The 20,660-nt window shown below is 37.2% G+C and overlaps 1 protein-coding gene across 2 annotated transcripts in view; it reads right to left on the bottom strand.

The window, feature by feature from the left end:
• Positions 1–20,660, bottom strand: part of LOC149544672 (uncharacterized) — a 58,355-nt gene that overhangs the window by 15,985 nt on the left and 21,710 nt on the right. Inside the window, exon 1 of one of the 2 annotated variants that reach the window (XM_089795236.1) lies at positions 12,060–13,275. The exons of the other annotated variant lie outside the window; for it this stretch is intronic. The gene's annotated coding sequence lies outside the window, so the exon portion shown is untranslated. Of the gene's footprint in view, positions 1–12,059; positions 13,276–20,660 lie in introns of those variants that run through there. 2 annotated transcript variants of the gene reach the window in all.

Genomic DNA, 20,660 nt, shown 5'->3' with positions numbered 1-20,660 from the left:
TTGGCTAGGGCCATTCTTGCACTGGTGTTCAGTTTTCTGCAAAGTTTCTTCATCATATTTAGATTACACGATATGCAAATTGTTTCCTATAATGTCCCCATTTTAGCAGTTGACCAAGTGTGCGTGCGTTAGCCTTGTTCTACATGGTCCCGAGGGCTAACGAAGGGTTTAATGGGATCCTAGAGTGTTTTGGCCTAGTCATTTCCAGTTTGGGCCAAAACTCAATTTCAGGCATACTATTTTTAGTAAGTCGGCAGGACACAGTGCAGGTCAATTTTGGTGATTGGATTTGATACTCCTCGGTGAGAGCTTTCCGATGAGCTATCACTCGCATTATTCGGAGTCCGATTGCTAATACATTTTAATACCTGAAGTTTTATTAAAGTAACGTCTAATTTAATTGTAAAATATCAAAGTGTTACTTTAATATTTATTTTATGGGGATGTGTACCCAAGGGAGACATAAGGGGTATTTTAATATATGTTTTATATACTACGCATCTTTTATCCCACATTGCCCATATGAGTTGAGCGGACCCTTGGAAATAGAATAAAAGGAAGCATTTGTGGCTTCATTAGCCAGGTTGAATATGAGAAGAAATTGGTGTGTGAGTTGCAGCTCCGTTCTTGGCATTTGAGGACGTTTATCCTCTCTTGTAACATTCTAGACATCATTCCCTTGGGGTTTGGCCTTTGGAATTCTTTATTATCGGCTTCATTATCAGGTAGTTTAGTTGCATTTCCGGCTACAGGTAGATTTGGTATTTTGCTCATATCTTCTTCACTACTTGTCCGACGCTTATGCCGCTTTGAGAGAATGATATTACGAAAGTAGTGGACTGATTGAAGGACAAAGTACTGTAGCAGCAAGTTCGAAAGCATGGGCTGGAGTATTATGTCAATAATGCTGAAGTAATTAGTGAGTTGATAAATCTGCCATGTATTTGGTTTTATGAATTCTGAAAATAACATTTATTTGGCTGTAGTTCATTTCCACTTTGCATATTATTGTAGTTTCTTTCTTGTTTATGTTGTATGATACCAATTCCATGCACAAACACAACAAACAAATAAACGTTTGATTTCTGGAGTTATAAGGGGTTTAAAACATTAAACGGAGAAATAAGAGGTTGAATGCAAACTGTTTGACATAATTCCTTTCAGCAATTTGGTTTAGTTTTTGGGACATTGAAGGGTGCCCATTATAGTGGTATCAGAGCTATAAGTCCTGCCATCCTATGGAGATCTTACAGGGAATTTGGAACAGCCGGATAGAGGGAAAAGTGTTTGACAAAATTTCAGAACACTAAAATCAGAAAAAAAAAAAAAAAAAAACACAGGCAAAGCATTTATGTTTGAGCATGCGACAGGGGCCTTATAATTTCCACAATACCAGAGCAAGACAAAATAGGATTTCAGACTTGCAAAGCAAACAGTCTAGTACATCCATGCAGGGGGACATTGAATCCAGCCATACAGACACAGAGGAGATATTCTTTGATCAGGACAACAATATGGGTGATCGAGATGACAGGAATACAAGATTAGGCGGAGGCGGGAATGCCGGTCCAGATCAAGGGGACGTAATGTTCAGACAATTACTAGATACATTAGAGTAGGGCCAACGTATGCAGCAGGAGCAGAATAGGCGAATGGACATGATGTTGCAGCTCATGGCTAGACAGATGGGCGTCAATATTAATCCAGGTGATGCCAACAACAGAAACAATAATAATGAGGGAAACAATAACAATGGGGGAAACAATAACCATGGAGGCCAAGGCAACAACAATGGTCCTGAGAATAACATTAATGGTAATAATGGACACGGCAACAATGGGAATGAGGCTGATAACTTTAGACATGTTGCACGCCCAGCGCGGACTGCGAGCTCAAGACCTCTTCTACCCACCTTCCCACCCAGAGATCTGGTTCAACCAATAAACGAACCACAGATTACCGAGTTACAAGATCAGTTCAGGAGGGACTGGGAGGCTAGTGGACCGGAGTTTCAGGCGGATATTTCCCTCAGAGATTATATGGACTTGAGGATGAGACACATGCCTAGAGCAGGAGGGAGGAATCAAAACTTTGAGCTAAGAAAGAAAGTTGGAAAACTTTCCTTACCTTATTATGATGCTTCAGAGAAGATGACTGCACGAGCTTGGGTGCAGAAGGTAGATACATACTTGCAGCTAAATCCTATGCCTGAGGAGGAGGCTATCAAGTATGTGGCTATGCACTTGGATGGCGTTGCACATGAATAGTGGCATCATGGCATGGTGACTTTGGGGCATAATCAGATTACATCCTATGAGGAATTCACCGAAACATTGATTGAGAGATTTGACACTAGGGATCCCGAGTTACATTTCAAGGAGCTAGCACAGTTAAAATAGTCAAGTTCTGTGGATGCTTACATTGCCGAGTTTCAGCGCTTGTCTGTACCTGTTACTGATATCTCTCCTAGGAGATTGGTGGTGTTATTTTGTGATGGTCTTGCTGATCCATTACAAGGTTGGGTGAAGGGACATGATCCACTCACCTTAGCTGAAGCAACTAAAAAGGCACGAGATTTAGCCCCTTCAGTATACAAAGGAAAAAACCATTCAACAGATTCTTCCTACCGCAAGGACAAAGACAAAAAACCGTTTCAGAAAGAGTATAGCAAACCCAAAGAAGGATCAAAAGGACTAGACAATGAAACCTTGAATGAACTTCGAAAGAAGAAGCTGTGCTTCCATTGTAGAGAGCCTTGGGACTTATCTCATAAATGTTCTCTCAAGGCTAAGGCAAATCAAATGGAGTATTTTTCAGCAGAAGAGTCAGAGTCAAAAGGGGAGGATCAGCACTCCGATTCAGATGAGGGTAACACTATAGAGGAGAGCAGCATTCCTAAGGATGATAGATCGTTGGCACACTTGACAGGGGCCCAAAAGGCAATCACATTTAAGGTCAGGGGTACTATCCAGGGGCAGAAAGTGATCTCTTATTGACACTGGGGCTACACATAACTTCACAGATGCACAGTTGGTAGCCATGAGAGGGTTACAGACAGAGGAGCATGATGGGTTTAGAGTCATGGTGGCTAACGGTGATAAATTATTATGCACTCGGAAGATATCTAATCTTCACATCAGGTTTGGAGATGCCTACGAGTTGAAGGATGAGTTCTATGTTGTGGAATGGGAGATTATGATGTCATCCTCGGCATGACATGGATGGCTTCACTAGTGGAGTTCACACTCAACCTAGCGAAATTGGAGATGAGATTCCAACATGAGGGCAGAACTGTGGTACTTAGAGGTCTTTCAGATGGAGGTTGCAGAGTAGTGTCCTTGAGGAGAATGCAGAAACTTTTTCGTCATGATGACATAGAGTGGGCGGCAGAGTGCTACATTATGCCAACTTCACCAGAGCCACAAGAAAAGAGTCATCCACCCGATATCCAAAAGATACTTGATAGACACGCTAAAGTATTTAGCGATATTCCTCATGGGGTTCCTCCTGACAGAGGGATGGAACATGTTATTGAGCTCGAGGAGAGAGCCAAACCAGTTATGATTATTCCCTATCGTCATCCTAAGAAACACAAGGATGAGATAGAGAAGGCGATTAAAGATTTGTTGGAGATGGGGCATATCAGGCCCAGTAAGAGCCCCTTTGCTTCAGCAGTAGTATTGGTAAAGAAGAAGGATGGGACGATGCGCATGTGCATCGATTACAGGGCACTGAATAAGAAAACAATTAAAAACAGGTATCCCATTCCTAGGATTGATGAGCTGATTGATGAGTTGCATGGGGCATGCTTCTTCACCAAAATTGATTTGCGATCTGGATACCATCATATCAGGATGAGAGCAATGAACATTGAGAAAACAGCCTTCTGATGTCACTATGGTCACTTTGAGTTCATGGTTATGCCATTTGGTCTAACCAATGCACCTGCTACATTTCAAAGTTGTATGAACCAGGTATTTAGGAAGCAGCTGAGGAGATTTGTCTTGATCTTCTTTGATGACATCTTGGTCTTCAGTAAGACCTGGGAGCACTTACATCATTTGGAGGAGGTGTTATCTATTCTGGAGAGAGAGTCATTGTATGCCAAGGAATCTAAATGTGAGTTTGGCATGACTGAGCTCCTTTACCTTGGGCATATCATTAGCATTGGGTTGATCCCGAAAAGATTAGAGCTATTGTAGAGTGGCCTACTCCCACAAACCTTACACAGCTTAAGGGATTCTTTGGTTTATGTGGTTTTTATAGGAGGTTTGTTAAGGGATTCTCACAAATTGCTGCACCCTTGACAAATCTTACCAGGAAAGGAGCCTTCGTGTGGCCAAGGGCAGCACAGAGGTGTTTTGAGCATTTCAAGCAGGTAATGTCTTCATGTCCAGTTCTAGCTCTACCGGATTTCACGAAGCCTTTTGAGCTTCATTGTGATGCATCAGGTGATGGGATTGGAGCAGTATTGATGCAGGAGAAGCATCCCATTGCATTCGAGAGTAGGAAGCTCCGAGGAGTTAAGAAGAGTTATTCTGTCTATGACCGGGAGATGTTGGCCATAATGCATGCATTGGCCAAATTTCGATCATATTTGGTAGGTGGACGTTTTGTGATCAAGATTGATCACAACAGTATTAAATACTTCATGAGCCAACGTGATCTTAATGACCGGCAACAAAAATGGGTGACTAAATTGCAGGCTTATGACTTTGACATAGAGTTTGTCATAGGTAAGAAAAATGTGGTGGCTGATGCCTTATCTCGGAGACCTCACTTATGTGCTCTGGTAGAGATTTCAGGAGATTGGAGAGATTGGATTATAGTAGAGTATGTCGAAGATGCTTGGGCTTCTGGATTGATTTCAGGTACCATACAAGATGATCACTATGAGGTGATAGATGGATTGATCAAAGTTCAGGACAGGGTTTATTTGATTCCGTCATCACATTTGAGAGAGGCGATACTGAAGGCATTTCATGATGCACCCACAGCTGGACATCCGGGGGTCTTCAAGACCTACAGGCAGATACGAGAGCGGTTTTCATGGAAAGGGCTCAAGGATGATGTTCAGAGGTATGTCAGAGAGTGTGTGGTTTGTCAACAGAATAAGGGAGAGCACACATTTCCTGCAGGTTTATTACAGCCCTTGCCCATTCCTGATAGAAATGGGAAAGTAATTCGATGGACTTCATCATTGGTTTACCACAAGTGCAGGGAAGAGATTGCATCTATGTGGTGGTGGACCGCTTGACGAAGTTTTCTCACTTCTTTGCTATTCCGTCCACTTACACAGCAGCACAGGTGGCAGATCTTTTCTTTAGAGAGATATTCAAGTTAAATGGGCTGCCCAGATTCATTGTCAGCGACCGAGATAATGAGTTTATGAGTGTTTTTTGGCAAGAGTTGTTTAGGTTGTGTGGTACAGATCTTACACCTAGCACTAGTTATCATCCACAAACAGATGGGCAAACAGAGATTGTGAATAAATGGGTGGAGGGATATTTGAAGAACTATGTAACTGCACAACAAAAGGCTTGGATCAGATGGTTGCATATGGGAGAGTATTGTTATAACACCACTTATCATATGTCCATCAAGATGACTCCTTTCATGGCACTCTATGGTTATGAAGCACCTAGCTTCATGGATTTAGTTTTGGGGGACAGTAGAGTGCCCAAAGCAAAAAACTTATTGCAGGATAGTCAGGACATCCTGAAAGTGCTCAAAGAGAATATACAACAGGCTCAGAATCAACAGAAATTGTATGCTGATCAGCACCGAATAGAGCGTAGCTTCGAGGTAGGGGATATGGTTTACTTGAGGCTACAACCATATAGACAGTCATCACTCAAGAAGAGCGGAGCTGAAAAGTTGAAACCTAGATTTTATGGTCCCTACAGGGTGATTCGCAAAGTGGGCAAAGTCGCCTATGAGCTTGAGCTTCCAGAGGGCAATCGAGTGCACAATGTGTTTCATGTGTCTAGGCTTAAGAAAGCCATTGGTCCGAATGTAGTGCCTTCTGTAGATTTACCCCCTTTGGATGAGGAGGGGAAGCTTGTGTTAGTACCCGAGGCTATTCTAGACACCAGAGAGAGGAAGCTTAGAAACAGGATAGTGAAGGAGTATTTGGTCAGATGGAGAGACCTGCCGGAGGAAGATTCTACATGGGAGAGTGAGCAGGTTATTCAACAGGCTGGACTGAGATTGCTTGAGGACAAGCAATTTCAAGGGGGGCGGACTGTAATGTCCCCATTTTAGCAGTTGACCAAGTGTGTGTGCATTAGCCTTGTTCTACATGGTCCCGAGAGCTAACGAAGGGTTTAATGGGATCTTGGAGTGTTTTGGCCTAGTCATTTCCAGTTTGGGCCAAAACGAAGTTGATTTACTCAGTTTCAGGCATACTTACTATTTTTAGTAAGTCGGCAGGACACAGTGCAGGTCAATTTTGGTGATTGGATATGATACTCCTCGGTGAGAGCTTTCCGATGAGCTATCACTCGCATTATTCGGAGTCCGATTGCTAATACATTTTAATGCCTGAAGTTTTATTAAAGTAACGTCTAATTTAATTGTAAAATATCAAAGTGTTACTTTAATATTTATTTTATGAGGATGTGTACCCAAGGGAGACATAAGGGGTATTTTAATATATGTTTTATAAACTACGCATCTTTTATCCCACATTGCCCATATGAGTTGAGCGGACCCTTGGAAATAGAATAAAAGGAAGCATTTGTGGCTTCATTAGCTAGGTTGAATATGAGAAGAAATTGGTGTGTGAGTTGCAGCTCCATTCTTGGCATTTGAGGACGTTTATCCTTTCTTGTAACATTCTAGACGTCATTCCCTTGGGGTTTGGCCTTTGGAATTCTTTGTTATCGGCTTCATTATCAGGCAGTTTAGTTGCATTTCCAGCTACAGGCGGATTTGGTATTTTGCTCATATCTTCTTCACTACTTGTCCGACGCTTATGCTGCTTTGAGAGAATGATATTACGAAGGTAGTGGACTGATTGAAGGACAAAGTACTGTAGCAGCAAGTTCGAAAGCATGGGCTGGAGTATTATGTCAATAATGCTGAAGTAATTAGTGAGTTGATAACTCTGCCATGTATTTGGTTTTATGAATTCTGAAAATAACATTTATTTGGCTGTAGTTCATTTCCACTTTGCATATTATTGTAGTTTCTTTCTTGTTTATGTTGTATGATACCAATTCCATGCACAAACACAACAAACAAATAAAAGTTTGATTTTTGGAGTTATAAGGGGTTTAAAACGTTAAACGGAGAAATAAGAGGTTGAATGCAAACTGTTTGACATAATTCCTTTCAGCAATTTGGTTTAATTTTTGGGACATTCAGGGGTGCCCATTACATTTCCCTTGTACAAGATGCGTATCTTGTTGATGCCTGGGAGTTAACTGCTCATGAATTAGTATTGCCGCATAGGGAGAGAATACGAGCAGTCCTCTATACAAATTACGTGCAATGGAGACACTTAAATATTAGTATCGGGGTTGAGAATAGGAACCACAATACCCTTAATTGGAAACTGATGAATTAATGTGAACAATACAGGATAGTTATGGATACATTTCCAATTATCAATAATGATAGAGAAACCGGTAATAATGGGTAATACCAATGGGAAGATACTTATCACCAACAGCTAGCATAGATATTGTTTGGATAAATCATTAACATCACTAAATATAGAATGGTACCAAAGAATATATTAGCATTTATGATGGATATCAAATAGGAATTTTACTCTTCATAAGAAAGAGATAAGAAGAATATAGATAAAGAGACATTTGAAAGGTACAAAGTCTATTTGTGTACAATCATTTGACTTATATAGGGCATAAGGATTGACGGGTGCAAAAGGCACCGATCACTTTGAGGTAAGTACATAACTCATATTAATTTCCTTATATTATTATTATTATAAGGCATTAAGAGTGGCACATTAATATGTGTCATCATTAATAATTATTTTGTAGTTATATTATATGAGATAGTATAACTGAAAATATGGTGCTTATATATGTATATAAAATAAAATATATTTCCTAAACAATTTGTTACGAATATAAGTGAAATTGGTCACCTTAGATTTTTATATGTAGCATTAACGAGGAAATAATATGTTGAAAATATAGATTTAAGTGTATATATATATAGAAGATGGAATATATGCTTATATGTTCAAAGCATATATTTAAATTAGACATTTATCTATATTATATTGGAATGATCTTATATTATCATGCAATATTATTTTTTATTCGAGTATTATATTAGTCTTCCTCTTATTTACATACTATAAGACCTATTTGCCTTGATCTTTCTTTTCTCTTCGAGAATTACCTTGCAGGAAAAGGATGACTTATATTAGATTCAAAGGGATTCTGACACATCTATCAAAAGGAGCGGATAGAGGATATGTTTCAATTGATTTTTTTGAAAATCCTAATCATATCAGAATCAAAGGGAGTTTTGACTTCATGTAAACTTTTGGTGTCATTCGTATGATTGCATAATTTAATGGGCCTACCCCCTATGTACGTCACGAGAAAGTGATGACTTCCAAATGATTATCACTTGTATTTACCAAATTTATAGGAAAGTGACGATCTTCCAATTACTTAAATCATGATATGTATTTTATGTAAATGTTGAAACAAATCATGATAAATTATATCTTGCAAATCAACAACTAAGTGTTAGAGGTCATTCACTTGATGGTCTATGAGTTGTTTGTATAGATATATGATAGGTATTGGTCAATATCATAAGTTGATATTCTGCAGGCCATTACCTTATTGAGTACTTGGTGAATATCATATGTTGATATTCTACAAGCCAATAGTTGAGAGTATTTGGTGAATATAATATGTTGATAGTCTAGAGGCCAATACTCATGATATCAAATGTGATATCAAAATGGTAGATATCTTCTGATCAAAGATAGATGTGTGTGTGTGTGTGTGAGTGAGAGAGAGAGAGAGATAATAGTTAAATAATTGATTGTTATATTAATTAAATAATAATGAACAGACATGTCATATGAAGGAACATGTCTCTCCATGTGTTTTCCACAATATAAGAGAGAGATTGCTGCTCTTGGAAAACATATACCGAAGAGGCAATGTTAATACATTTGCAGCGATCCTAATAAAACAACAATTTCTTTGCGCGCGTGCATGCGTGTGTGTGTGTGTGTGTGAGAGAGAGAGAGAGAGAGAGAATACATCTATATATAGATATATATAGATAATAGTTAAATAATTGATTGTTATATAAATTAAATAATAATTAATAGACATGTCATATGAAGGGACATGTCTCTCCATGTGTTTTCCACAATATAAGAGAGAGATTGCTGCTCTTGGAAAACATATATTGAAGCAATCCTGATAAAACAACAATTTCTCTGCCAAATCTTCAGTGTAGGATATGCATTTGCTCCAAAGATAGACATGGCACTTATAGCATCACAGTTCACCTATCACAGTCTTTCCACCTAGACCAACATAATCAAGGATGGCAATCCTTCGTTATTTAATAGTCTTCAAGAGCCCCTTGATCTTCATCATTTGAATCAGTATTTTGGACTCTTTATCACATTAAACTACTCAATATAGAGAATTAGAATAGACTTAGAGAGAGCAAACATCAACAGAGGAGACCAATTTCACAAGGAAACCCTTTCAAGTAAAAAAACATTAAATATCAATAGCTTTCATCAACAAAATGGACACTAACCAAGATTACAATAGTGAGCACCAGCTAAATGAAAGCACTAATTTCATTCAGCTGAAGCACCACCTTTGGTTTGAGCACCAACTCAAATGCAAAACAACATTTTTCAAAATAGACTCCACACTACAAAAATAAATAACATCAGCTCTGATACATATGAATTCTTATAATCCTCCAAACTCTGCCCACGGCCATTCCAGAGATACAATATACATCCACTTCACCCACTAAAACATCCTTTAAAGACCACATATATACAATTTCAGTGTCATACTCAACTCTAAACTTCTCGACTTCAAATAACATTTCCTTATCATGCATAGTGGACTCCATAATAAATTGACTTGGTCAAATACTCCTTATCCTTTACTCAAAATGCAGCTCAACCTATTAATCACACCAATCCAATCATAGCATATATGGTCATCGATACACCAGTCAAAGACAACATGGCCCAACAATAATACATATATCGATGCACAGTCAAAAACCATCATCAACACTTTCAGAAATAAAATGGCTCCATTATGCTCAACAGTTTTCAAAACACACCAACTCCATCACTCAACTCTCATCAACATGCATCTTTGACTCCTTAACCTACAACCTATAAAAAATGCTACACATCTCAAGAATAATACTGGCCACTCCTGGCAAGGATAATTAACACTCCATTCACAAAACCATGCATTGATTTCATATGCTCTGACCCCAAGAAAAAGCTTAAGTAAATATACTTTAAAAAGTGGCTCCATAATTACTCAACGCAAAACTTTTCCATTCATTACATGCTTGATTATATCAAGAAAAACTCCTACTGAAAAAACTCATTGAAGGATCCATTAATTAATTGCACTACTACAAGGTGCCACACAAGTCTGAAAGCCGTCACTACCTATTTAATAATGTTTGCAGCTGCCAAAACTAAAACCGTCCAGAAATGGTGTGAATGCTCATTTAATTTGGCTTCCATATCAAAAGAATACCATAGAAGTCACTAACTTGCTATTATTAGATTGCACTATTCAAATAGAAACTTTTGAGTACACATGGCAACACGTCAATCCAACTTAACACAAAGAAAGGTGAAGTAGACAAGCAACCGGCCTGAGCAGCTAACCAAGCAGTCGATGACAATTTGATGAATAATAAATAGCTTGATAAGCATTTCATTCTAGTTCTCTATTTCTTTAAACACTCCTCCAAAAATTATACGACCTTGGTCATCAACCTTTGACATCAATGAAAAAATATTCGACTACACCTACAGGTGGGGAGAAACTTAATGTAGTTGGAAAGCAACTTGAAGAAGTCATACTAGTCCAAGAATTATTTTCAAAGAACGGCATCTGCATAATTACACTGTAGGCATTTATTTTGAAAGCGAGGACCTGATTATTTGATATGTATAAATATAATAGATATACTTTAATTATATCTTACCTATTAATTATTTAATTAAAATTTATTATACCTATATTTAACTCCAATCGTTGTTTTATTATTTTATTATTTAAGTTTTAAAACAAAGAGATTATACTTTTTCCTTGGAGACGAAAAAATTCCTTCTATGTATAATAAATACAAACTTTATCAAGCTGACAGGGAAGCAAGAAGCTTACACAGAAGACATAAAACTTTTCAAAACATTCATCCAGGCAGGACTCAAGCCATTTTATAAAGCCCAATACCTACTGCAAGCCTGATGGACAGGTAATATTTTTGTTGTCATTGTTCTCTACAAAACACACCACACCTTCATTTCCTTTGTGGCTCGAAAATCATTTAGGTTTGTATTCTTTCAATGTTTTAAATAAACAATATCTTCATTCAATCAACGTCACCGTTCGATTGCATAAAACCAACTTTGTTTAAATTAATCCTAAATTTGACCAGGCTCCCTTTTGTCAAATTTGCAGTGACTTTTCCGGTCAAACAGTGAATTTGACACGACTTCAAACTGAATTCAAATTTATGGCAAATCAACTTCTGATTTTGTCTGTGTAACATATGGATTTCCTAGTCAAGTTTTAATCTTGAATTAAGCTGATTTCCTATATCACATGATTAGGATTTCCATCAACTGTTTAAACTGAAAATAAGATCTATTTACAAAGCTGAATTACCAAGAATACAAAATGAGATGTTAACATTTAACTAACATAATCAGCTGAAAGTAAATATCAGATGTATTCATTTAACTACCTTGACGTAAAAGCTATTTATAAAGTACATGACTTTCATCTTGAAATAAAATAACTAAACATACAAAGGTTAAAAGAACATACAGATTATTTTGTGAAGCTTCTTTTATTGGTTGTCCAAGCCCTGGCTTTGGTGAGAGGAGAAGCATTGACATAGACTTAACCTCCCAACCGCGGACCATTACTTATCCCCACTTATTCTAATTTGATAGAACGGCCCTTCCTACCCCGAGGTTGGGCTTGGGATTCTCATTAATCTAGCCATCAGAGTATCCAGGTGGGTTGAAGCCCCAACAGTTATTTGACAAAATAACTAAAGCGTCCGGACAATCAACAAAGATCACTTGTTCTGACAAATCTACCTAATTCCACCCTGGCCAAGGATTTCAAAATGTGGGTTAACAAACCCAATCTCCACCACTCGGCTTGACAACTTACTTCATGAGAGGAACATGCATGAGCTAATGTTTTCATTTATCATGTTATTATCTTATTCTGATGACATTCTTGTTTTTGCAGATCCTTCGCACCTCCTCACCTTTTTCAGGCCATCAAGCCAATGATTCCCAAGTGCTATCAGATTAAATTCACTGTGATACTTCACACCTTCACCATATTTCTGGCATTTTCGCCTGTTGAATTCCTTGGTGTTCTGGATTCAATATTTCATTCTCAATTATTTATACTTATATCAGGATGTAATTGATTTCATCTGAGATGATAACTTTCTTAAATTATTCAGAGAAATTTTAACATATTCAGATATATAAAAGAGAACTCAGACCTGAGTGTATATCATTGCAGTAATATCATGAATGACAGTCGACAGACTTGACAAACTTAATAAGGAATAAGAAAGACGACATGCTTTATACACTAATCACAGTTATATGTTTCTATGGAAATGACAAACTTGTTAAGGCATATGATAGACTTTCACAAGAAGGACGACATGCTTTATACATTAATCACCGCCATATTGTTTCTAAGGAAACGACAAACTTGCATAGGAAATACAGCGGACTTATGCATTAAACGGTATCATTTTATCACATGCCATGAGGTTATAACTAGAACAGATGGATTAAGAAACAAATTCGATTTCCAAAAAAAATATAGATCAGAAGTCTTATGTGACTCCACCATGAAATGACTAAAGGTAATCTTGTGCTTGAAGAAATCTGCTAGTCCGGCTCTGTGACCTGCGATAAGGTGGATTTGATTCGAATTGGGACAGAATGAATAACCAGCAAGGCTTGAATACTAAGGGTAATTCAGAATGCCATAGACGATTTATGATTTTCTATAATATAAAAAGAGCCTGACTCTACAGCTTCCTACAGTTACAAGATTCAATTCGAAAGTCTTTCAAAACGGCTAGAAAAAAAAAGAGGGAATAGTGAGAAAGAAAGAAGATGAAAGGTTTTTTTAAAAAGAATATTATTTATTATTGTTTTATTCTCTCAACTATGCTTATATGTACGTAATGATAAGGTGGCATCATTGGATTAATATTTTTAATGTAATGGCGTCATTTTATTATTATTTACATATGACAATATTTGAGAATGTAAGATAATAATTAAATAATATTAATATTTGATAATTCTTAAAGGTAAGAATTTATGTTTATTTTACATTGTTTTATTATAATATTCCATATTATAGCTCATGCGGTTCCACCATGAAATATGTTGCCAAGTCTTAGTAACCTTGCCAAGATAGTTCTGGGTCAAACCTGTCGATTCTGATGACTTAACCATTTGACCATGCCTTTCCTATGACCCCGTTTCGCAATGCTTCCCCTCTCTCTTTAGTCTTCATCCTGTAAACATTCAAAACAACATTCTCGCCAAGACATCAATTCAAGATTTATAAATTGCTAATTCAAAATCATTAAGTAACCGTTAGGGATTTCATCAATGTCAGAATAACTAATTTTACATGCTCATCATATATGTACGTCTATAATTTAACTAACTCAATTTCACATGATCATGAATAGATTGATACAACGGCTATAATTAACTCATTTTCATATGATAATTAAATCGATATAATGACTATAATTAACTAATTCAATTTCACTTGATCAAGAAGAAATGAACAACGGCTATAATTAACTAACTCATTTTCACGTGTTATAACAATGGCTATAATTAACTAATTCAATTTCACATGATAATGAAGTAATGAACAAAGGCTATAGTTAACCAACTCATTTTCACATGTTACAACTTATAACAACGGCTATAATTAACTAATTCAATTTCACACGAATATAAAGAAATAATTTGGTTCAACGGCTATAATCAGTTTAAAATTTTAGGGTGCCAATAGTGGCATGTTGTGATGGTTAAGTTGTCGTGTTGTTATCCTTGCCATCAAGGTTCAAATCTCATGGGGATGAGGTCCCCCATTTGTGGCCTCACTAGTTCATAGCTCCAGGTCAAAGCGTTTACCCCTCTTTTTAAATTTTTAAAAAAAAGTTTAAAATTTTAAGGCAAAATTTGGGATATAACACTATGGGTGAGCAAATACGTTAACTTAGACATTAAGACTACCAAAAAACAAGGCCCAGACATAATTAGCAAAAGCACATTCAAAGAACACATGATCAATAATTTCAAGGCAATTACACATTGGACAGACAACAGGTGGCAGCCCGACATCAGTAATCACAGTCCCAATAGCAAGTTTTTTCAAAGTAAAAATCCATCTAATAGAGAGCTTCTTTGGTTCAACACATGAATGCCAAAAGTTATCAAGGAATAATTGCCATACAGCAGTTGGCCAGTTAAGGCCCCATCTCTAGTTAATTGCTAAGATAATTTCATCTTCATGCTTCATCCAAGTTATAAATCTGTTTGGTAGAGATCTCATTAAATTTGATATCATAGTTCCACCTTAAGTTTTGGAAAAAAGATTGGTTGTCCATTACCTTTCCAGGGAAGAAAGTATTAATTGTTTTGGTGTTCAGTGTGTATGCTTTTGTTTCTAAGAAACTAGAAAATCATACTGGAGACACAGCTCCTCCCAAGATCCTAAACAATTGTGAATCAGGATATCCCTAACCAATGAGAATCCAGAAGCATTCCATGCTTTACCGGATCAGCATAGGGTAATGGCAAGAGGTTTAAAATTTAGTGAGACACCCCACCATAGGGATCTATCCAAGACAACATAAGCACAGGAAGTGCCGATAGCCTCTTTACAAACAAGATATTTCCTCACAAAGCACCATGCCCTCCATAGTGACTTAAGAATAGGGAAACCTCCAATTTTGATTTCAAAATCTCCTAGAACTAAGTCTAACATAGGAACATATTTCCAGTGTTTATTTTTCTTGATAGAAGCTCGCAAACTATTCTGTCTGATTAGTACTTTCCAAGGTTCATTGCCATCCAAGGCTCTGATGATCCACTTAGCTCCAATTCAAGGCCCTGAATTTTAAGGTCCCTATGACCCAATCCCTCAGGGTTCTTAGGAGTACAGCACAATTTCAAGCTGACACAATGTCTACTTTTTAAACCCATGCCATTAGACCATAGAAATTCCCTCAAAATCCTTTCCAATACATTAAACTGATAATTATCAAAGAACCATGCTGAGGAGAAATAAATGGCATGAGATGAGAAAACCTTTTAGACCACTTGCACTATGCCCGCTAGGGATAACATATGACTTCGTCATTTTCTATGTTTATGGTCAATTTTGGAAAATAGACAGTTCCATATTTCTTTGAGGTAGGGTTCCACTGAGAAGGGGATTCCTAAATATCTTACTCTTGCTCGGGGCCCAGACCAAACCCAGCCCTTAGAATTCAGCCACTGAAGAGCCTGATCTTCCCAGCCTAGTACAGTAGATTTATGAGGGGCCACTTTGGCACCTGAGACTAGGCCAAAAAATTGCAATCTGTCCATCATGTTGTCAATGTTAGACTCAACCAATTCAAGAAATAGAGTAGCGTCATTTGCAAACTGCTCATTAATTAGTTCTTCATTATTTGGTAAAATGATCCGTTAAATAGGGCGAACTAGTTCAAAAGCTTTTAAAATATAGAATAGAGTTTCTGCAGCTATGACAAATAATGCAGGAGAAATGAGGCAGCCTTGTTTGATAGATCTACCCAGGTAAATTGGTTGGAAGTGATTACCATTTACATCTATAATAGTAGAAGCATCTTTGAATAAAATTTCAATCCATTTGCAAAAGTAAACAGGAAAGCCAAAGGCCTTAAGCATCATAAGGACAAATGGCCATTCAAATTTGTCATATGCCTTCTCAAAGTCCAACAATGCATACTCTCTCGACTAGTGATAAGGTTTTCTGAAATATATCTGCCTTCTATGAATCATGTTTGTGTTATAGAAATGATTCTGTTCATTATTGGTGCAATTATGTTAGCTAATGCCTTTGCAATGATTTTATATGCTGTATTTCGTAGAGTGATGGGCCTCCAGTTTTTCACAAGAGATTTATCATCAATTTTGGTAACAAGCTAATCAGTCCTCTGCTAATTTGCACCCCTAAAGACCAACTATTGAACGCATCATGATACAACACAAATAGTATTTCACAAATCCAATCAATATTAACCTTGTAGAATTCAATCAAGATGCCATTGATGCCTGGGGATTTCCCATTAGCCACATCACCAATTACCTTAGCAATTTCCTCCTTGTTTATCTCTGCCTCTAAAATTTTAGCATCAGCCATATGAACTTTCTTTGGGATCAGATTTATACATTTGTCCAAGGCTGATTTCCTGCTCCCCTCAAATTCTTAAGTAAAAATAAGTTGTGACAGAAATCAAAAAAGGATTGCAGGATAATTGAACTGTCTTTAGTCTTACCATTATCTACTTGAATTTCCTCAATAAGCTCCCTATTCTATTTAGCTTGAATTATATTAAAGAAATATTTTGAACTCTTGTCCCCTTAATCGAATTCAATCTGGCTCTAATCTTCTACCCTTTTATCTGGTAATTTTGAATTTTTCTCAGGTCATTTTTGGTGGTGGACGACATTTTTTCCAGCACATCTTAGGTACCTTGCTTCTGTAGAGTAAGTTCAATGTCGGTAAGTTTGTTTTGCAGAAATATTTCCTCTAAATGTCTAGATTTGTCCTCCTTTTCTCCTATTGTTTGGAAACTTTCCTCCAAGCATTTGTGCAGTGTTGCCACATTTCAACAGGCCTAACATTCTTATTCCTTAATTGAGTCAGTAGAGCGACAACTTTTAATAGCCCCTACGTTATCACTATCCTTGAGCAATGAAACATTAATTTTGAAAGTGCCTCTTTATCTACTTTGAGGACCCGATGAATTACCATCAAACTTAAGACAGGGAAGCTGAAATTGGATAATTATTAGACATGTTAACGGCTTGAACTTCAATAGGAGTCAAACCACAGGTTGATGAGAAGGACAAAAAGGAATTATCTGCATACATTTTGTCAAATCTGCAATAGACCCTATTCCTTCTCAATTGATAACTGCACCATGTGAAACAATTACAATTGAAATCTTCCTTTCTCATTGCTAGAGGATTGTTTCCCTAGTATTTATCATACCCAAATTTCAAAATTTTCAATCAAAATGTGCAGGCCATAAAAATTCAAATTTTAAAGTGTTTGAAGAATTATCCAATTCTTGGCAGTCTCATGATTTCAAATCCTCCGGCTAATCACCAGCTCCATCCAGCACTTCGAATTTTTGAAATCCGGCTTCCAAGTCAAAAATTGTTGCAGGTTAATGAAGGAACCAAAAATACGTATTTTCAATTGCATCATTAACCATTAACCTCTCAAAAGGTTAAGATTAAGTGTCAAAACGCATATTTCATTTTGAAAGCTTAACCATTAACCTCTCTTTTTAAAAAAAGGTTAAGATAAGCTTGCAAAATTAACCTTCTAAAAAGAGGTTAAAGTTTGCGGGTCAAAACACGTATTTTCTCCCCCATCATTAACCTTAATTTCATGTCTCAAAAGTTAAGGTTAAGCTCCAAATTACGTATTTTGAAGGTGGTTAATTAACCTCCCTGATCAAGTTAATAAAGGATGAGAATTGAAAAGTGAATCACTATGAACCAATTCAATTTTTCATTTGGTGCTCCATTCAATGGCATTAATCAGCAATGGATTGATTTATATTTCTAATAAATTAATCTACTTACCTGCAGCTTCCTTCTTTTCCCCAATCCGTAACTTCAATGCAGATTTATCAAGAATGCACAACTGATTGTAATAATCGGGTCTTGAGAATGGACAAAGAGACTGATAAAACAAAATGAGAAGAAGGTTCAGCTTTCAAAGAGGAAGAAGAACCCCATTTGCAAAAAGGGAATGGAGCCGTGTGCCAAGAAAATTGAATTAATGAAGGAGCCTGCGGTTTTTAAAGATTTTACTAGTGTTTCTTATAATCCATGCACGTATGTATTACAATAATAGATAAGTCGTCTATTATTAATTAATGGTTATCTATTGTAAATATACAGTTAGCTTTAGTTAGCTTTCGCCTTTTTAGCTTTATAGAATATTTCTATTCTTTTTTATAGTTTCCTAAGGAAATATCGCTTTATTCTTTTGTATAAATTGACCTCTCGGTCTTTGTTAATAAGAAGCAAGTATTTTTTACCAATTACTTCGTAATATGGTATCAGAGCTAATACTTCAAATTTTTTGGAAAAATTTATAATTTCTCCTAGAAATTATTTGTTTAATTTTTTTCAAAAAAATTTAGTCAAATTTCTCAAAAACCCGCCTAGGTTTTTCTGCTTGGAAAAATTCAAATCTGACTAAAACTCAAGCTAGGGTTTTTGTTTTTGTGAAGAATTCGGGTGTTCACCTTTTTTTTTTAGGGGTTTCTTAGAAGAAATGTCTGCTGAAAATCGCAGATCTAGAGGTTTTTTTTCTGCAACTCAGATCCTCATCTGAAAAATCGCAAGCTAGGGTTTCAATTTTGGCATCTGTTTTTTCTGCAGTCATGGAACAGCGTTTTTGAGGGTGAAATCACAGTTTTTTTGGCTAAAATCTCCTTGCCTATGCTGTCTCAGACAAAAACGCCCCTATTCTGATCAAAATCGTCATTTTCAGACTTGCAAACACCATTTTTCTATTGCTTTGACCTTCATATCTGCCAATTGGTTTTTTGGCTCGAAACCCTAATTTTTGGGGTCAAAAAAAACTTTTGTTTCAGATTTTTGGTGGGTTTTTCAAGAGCTCAACTAAGTTGTCATCCATTTTTTTGGGTGCCTCAATTTTTGAGCCAGCGGATCCAAAAAACGACAGCATATTCTTTTTGGGTTTTTCAAGCTCTCCTCTCTTCTGGGTCACTCTCTGATTCTTTTGGGTCTTCCGTATTTTTGCCTCGAAGAACGTGCCTTCACAGATTTTCACAATTTTTCATTGAAAAAGGTGTCATGGCATCTTTGACGAATATTTTACTCGAGCATAATTCCAAATTCAATGGTCGCAATTATGGAACCTAGAAGCAACGCATCATCGCAATCTTTGAATATCAGAACACCGATCAACTTGTTATGGGTGTTACAAAGCGTCCGACTTCTTCAGGTCCTGATCAAGATACATGGGATTCGAATAATCGAGAGGCTATGATGCTTTTCAAGTTATCTGTAGCTGATGATCAGCTTTCTCAGATTCCATCTGGCAAGACAGTTGCTGAAATCTAGACACATCTGAAAGGTCTTCATGAGACTTCCGACAAGAGCAAAGCCTTCCTTTTGAAAAATACTCTATTTTCTATTGTCATGGATGAGCGCACCACACTCTAGGCACACCTAAATCGAATTCAAAAAATCTGTGATCAGCTACTTGCCATCGGTTGCGAGATGGAGGAAGCGGATATTGTGGTAATAACTTTCGAGGTTTATCAAAATCCTATGAACATTTTATCGAGACTCTCAACATCACATCTACTGGTGTTGATCTGAAGTTCACTGATCTCTGCACCCTACTGCTTCAGCAAGATCGGTGGAAACAACAATTCGGTAGTAGCTCCAGTTCCACCTCCACTGAGCAAGCCTTTGCTGCGAAATGCTTTCAGAAGGATAAGTGCAAGTTTTAGCAACCATCTCAGCAGAAGTCTTCTGCTCTAGCATCCGATGGTACCAGAAAGAACATTCAATGCAACTATTGCCACAAGTATGGTCACATGAAGGTTGAATGTCGAAAACGCTTAGCTGCCCAGTCTAAGCAATCAAGTTCACAACCCAAAGCAAACAGTGCAAAGCACACTGAGTAGGCAAAATCTGTCTTTTACACCTTCATGACTAAAAGACCTGCAGATCATGTGAAGTCGTCTGCCTGGTACATTGATTCAGGTGCCTCTCGACATTTCACTCCCTGTAGAGATTGGTTTACTGACTACCAGCCTTGTTCAAATTCTATTATTTTTTGTGGCGGAGAAGAGTACACGATTGTCGATAAAAGCAACATTCAGATTCAATCTGTTGGGAGGAATCTCATATTCCTTGATGTGTACTACGTTCCAGGGATGCAACTAAATCTACTCTCAGTCAGTCAGTTGTTGCGACATTCTCCACACTTGGCAGTCACCTTCAGCTCACATCAGTGCACCATCACTGATCGGGCGACTAAGTCTACTGTTGCAGTAGGTCTTGAGGATCATGGTCTTTTCAGACTTACTGATTCTGGTGATTCTCA

This window comes from Cupressus sempervirens, chromosome 8 (assembly GCF_028749045.1).
Source record: "Cupressus sempervirens isolate cs-2001-9-10 chromosome 8, ASM2874904v1, whole genome shotgun sequence".
NCBI classification, from domain to species: Eukaryota; Viridiplantae; Streptophyta; class Pinopsida; order Cupressales; family Cupressaceae; genus Cupressus; species Cupressus sempervirens.
Note: the sequence above shows the minus strand (reverse complement) of the source record. Positions and strands in the feature narration are given on the sequence as shown.